The sequence below is a fragment of the Aptenodytes forsteri genome, unplaced genomic scaffold (genome assembly GCF_000699145.1).
Source record: "Aptenodytes forsteri isolate BGI_AS27 unplaced genomic scaffold, ASM69914v1 Scaffold57, whole genome shotgun sequence".
NCBI classification, from domain to species: Eukaryota; Metazoa; Chordata; class Aves; order Sphenisciformes; family Spheniscidae; genus Aptenodytes; species Aptenodytes forsteri.
In genome coordinates, this window is record NW_008796220.1 from 1,925,425 (window position 1) to 1,929,754 (window position 4,330).

A 4,330-nucleotide genomic window follows, 5' to 3' on the forward strand; every position below is an offset into this window, starting at 1 on the left:
TCCACCTGCTCCAGCATGGGGTCCTCCATGGGCTGCAGGTGGATATCTGCTTCACTGTTAACCTCCATGGGCTGCAGGGGCACAGCCTGCCTCACCATGGTCTTCACCACGGGCTGCAGGGGAATCTCTGCTCCAGGGCCTGGAGCACCTCCTCCCCTTCCTTCTTCCCTGACCTTGGTGTCTGCAGAGTTGTTTCTCTCACATAGTCTCATTCCTCTCTTCCACTGCCATTGCTCAGGGGGTTTTTTTGTTCTTAGTAACTTCTTATATAAGCAATAAATAATAAGAAATAAAACAAGGATTTGGAGAACTGGCATAAATCCATGGAGGCAGAGAAGAGGAAAGGTTTATAGGGCGGGGTAGAAAGGAATGGTGATATGTAAAGAGCAGTGATACAGCTTTTCATTTATCCTGTTGTAACACCATCTAAACATCCCATATTTATACCCATAAGCATATGTGACCTGACATATAAATGTGTAGATGCACAGTAAATGAAGTGTGGGCACGGGTATCAGCATGTCTGTATGTGTATAAACACTTGTGTGACTTTATATTCATATATATATAGGAAATGTATTATGCTACCTTCAATGCCTCTCCTTTTTAAAACAACAGCATGTAGTTTTCAAACATCATTGAAGTTCATTCTTTTGTTCGTTTTTTTTTATTGGAAGTGCTTCACTTAAATGAATAGTTTCCTGACAACCTTTTTTTTTTTCCCCTCAGTCCTTTCAGAGTTTAGATAATTAATAAGTACTGAAATTTTCAGTATATATTTGTATGGCAAGTTCTGGATGGAGCTGTGATCTGGATGGGGCACAGACATAGGGGATGGTTTAAATAGCTGTCTTGTTGGTCACCTGTCACAGGGTCAGAAGTTTCTGCAGCACTAGTGGACCCAGTTGCCCTCATCTTTTCCCTTGGCCTCGATTTGATTGAAATACACGAGCATCTTATTGCTCTCTCCTCTAGAGCTGAATACTCCCAGTCTTGCTGAAGAAGCAGTAGTAATTTTGACATCAATAATCCTTGCCATCAAGACCCCTTGCCAAAGAATAATGAATACAAATTGGTCAAGCTTCCCAAATTCCCATAATACAAATCAGTTATAATCAAGGGTGAAATTCAAGGATGTCCCAGCCTTTCTACAACCACTGATCTTGTTTCCATTTTTCAGGAAATTATAGTAGCTTAAATAAAGGGAATCCTGACAATCATTTATTTTTGCTTTCCTTTCAGAGCTTTCACAGTTAATAAACACTTAACATTTTCAAAATTAATTGCAGTGGAATTTTCTGCACTGTTTAGAGAGCCTTGAAAAAAGGAGTTGTCAAACAGACCCAATATGTCTCAAACTCGACAACCATATGACTTAGCCTTGTGTTTTAGCCATACGGATGAGGAAGGCAACTGTGATTACTCCTTGTGAAAGGGGGGGAAGTGAGACAAGATTGCTAATGTCAGCCTGGGTTGTCAAGTGTAACCAAGACTGTGGAATTGCTGAGCTGTGTACCCAAGAGTGTGTCAAGGCTGGATAACTTCCATAAAACAGGACAGTCCATCACGTGGTGCTTTGAGCCAGTTAAAGAGTATGTGTGCCTACAACAGATGTGCCGTGTTAAAGATAGTACCCAAAAATGGTCAGGTGCCAGCATAACAAGTTTGTGAGCAGATCCTCCCAGCAGGAGCCAATTTCAGTGAAACAAGCTGGCAAGGCAGCACACTTGTCATGGATGCAAATGCCAGATTTGGCATCTGCAGGTTTGTGGCACAGAGCGGGGGTAAAAGATCCAAGTTTCCACCACCAACTGGTGCCAGGGCTTCAAAGAAGAAATCTCTCAGATGTTTGGTCTGCAGAAAATGTTGATATGATTGCATAAATCTCATTTAAAAAAAAAAAAAAACCAAGAAGGAAAAGCAACAACTGCAACAACAAACCAAAGCCCAAGCAGTAGCTACTCTGTAGTCTGGTGATCTCCTTTTCCTAGTTGTTAAAAAAATAAGTTACTGTCCTGGCTTCTCTGAAGTCAAATTCTCATCATGGCATCACTGCATGCTTGTATGAAAACATTCACAGCCCAGACAAACCTGGGAAATGGACTGTTGTTAAAATGTGAGGGCCCATATTGAGCAGTTCTTTGTAGCCTTCTCATTCATTAAAGATAGCTAGAGTTTGTTTAACTAAGCACAGAAACCCACTGTTACCAAGTTCGTTTCTCATTACGATTCTTCCATGGGAGTCTAAACAATTGCTTTAAGTCTGACAGTTTCCCAGAAGACAGTTGTAACAGAAAATGATGGACAAATTTGTACTGAGAACTTTGTGATTTATTGAATGCAGGTGTCACTTGGGAACAGAAGGCACAGTGGCATGTGTTTCAGGATTCAAAGAAACCGGTTAAGGAGGAATTTTCAGGATTGTCTCCTCCCTCCAAGGTTTTAAAATATCTGTGACAGTAAAATGTTTGTGTTTACAACTTCTGTTGTGTGCAATCTACAAGTATGACTGGAGAAAACTTGCACCTTGCACCCAGATGGAGCATCTCCTCCAAAGACTAAGGGGATGCCTAATGGTTACCATGACCGAAGAGATGTTCTAAAGGGTTCAGAGTCACACCAGAGACAGATGGCTTGCAGTTTCACTTAACCTTTTATTGATGGTAGGTGCAAACAGCCCGTAGAACAGGCTTGCCAATATTACAGAAGAAATGCCAAACCAGCTGTTTTTTCCATTGCCTGGAACCAGGAAACTCTGGTCTTCTCAATTTCAGGAGAATGAATGGTAACTTAATTTCCAGGACAACGTATCAGTTTACTACTGTCACTCAGTTTCTTTTCAAGGCAGCAGACAGTGATATCTTTGCCTACAATTCCAACAGGTAGAAGCTGGCAAAGGTCATCTGACACTTCTCAGGAATCAGATTGACCAAGATGAGCTGGATCTCCTACACAGGGTATTCCAGCCATGTTGTGCTAGTTGTTATATCCATCCTATAGTTTGGATCTAAGCTGGTGAACAAAAACCACCCGTGTGAACACACTGGTATAAAAATATGACACATAAGAATTTTAAACTCAGATGAAAGAGGGAGAAAAAGGAGAAAGGAGAGAGAACAATTCCCGAGTTATACTGGCTGAATTGCTCTCTAATCAGACAATTTTGTGTATCAGCTGAAAAATTGGACAGGGGAGAGCAGTTGTAGCAAAGCCATACTGCATCCAAGATAAACAGACTGAGGCTGTAGCTACGGATTGGTATAACTTGGCTGGAGAAAATAATTTATTGGAAAAACAATGATTTTGGAGTCTGGAAACTCCTTACATCCTTTCCATCTCCCTCTACTGTCTAATTCCTCATTTTTTTCCTAAGTTAAGCTGAAGAAGATCTGAAAGTTTTCATGAGAACAGACAACACTCTTCAGAGTCTTTCTAGGGCTACAATTTCTTATTTACCTATAAGGGAAATTTCTAGGGTCAGTAGCCCAATATTTAAAGACACTCAGACTGGGCTGAGGTGGAAGTTGCTTAGAAATAGATATGGATGAATTGATTTTATGGTTTATTTCAACTAAAGATGAGGCTGTCAAACTGGCTAAACCTTTCCCCAGAAATGACTCTTTCTGTCCGCTGATTATAAAGGAAGTCTAGAGGATGAACATAAATATAGAGATCTACCCTATGGAGTGTAAGCTCACATGAGCTGAATCTGCCTAGACATCTAAATCCAAAAATGTCTGAAGCGTGTAATTTAGCTGGCCCTGAGGTGTCAAAATCCAAACACTGTTCTCTTTGGCTCCTTATATAATCAGTGAAGAGAAAGAAGCCCTTCCAAAGTTGACTCAAAGCTCCTACATTAGAGTCCTGTTTTGAATCTTCCTTTGGTGTTGTATCTGTTGACTAGAGGAGGTTGGAGAACCATCTTGGCTTTGACTCCAGACAGCAGCTTTACTTCAGGGACCATGAATAACTTCATTCATTCTGTTTCTTCTCCTTCTTTCCTACCCCCTCAAGTGTACACCTTCACTGCCATTTTCTTTCAAAGAATCATAGAATCATAGAATCATTTAGGTTGGAAAAGGCCTTTAAGATCATCAAGTCCAACCGTTAACCTAGCACTACCAAGTCCACCACTAAACCATGTCCCTAAGCACCACATCTACACGTCTTTTAAATACTTCCAGGGATGGGGACTCAACCACTGCCCTGGGCAGCCTGGTCCAATGCTTGACAACCCTTTTGTTGAAGAATTTTTTCCTAATATCCAATCTAAACCTCCCCTGGCACAACTTGAGGCCATTTCCTCTCGTCCTATCTCTAGTTACTTGGG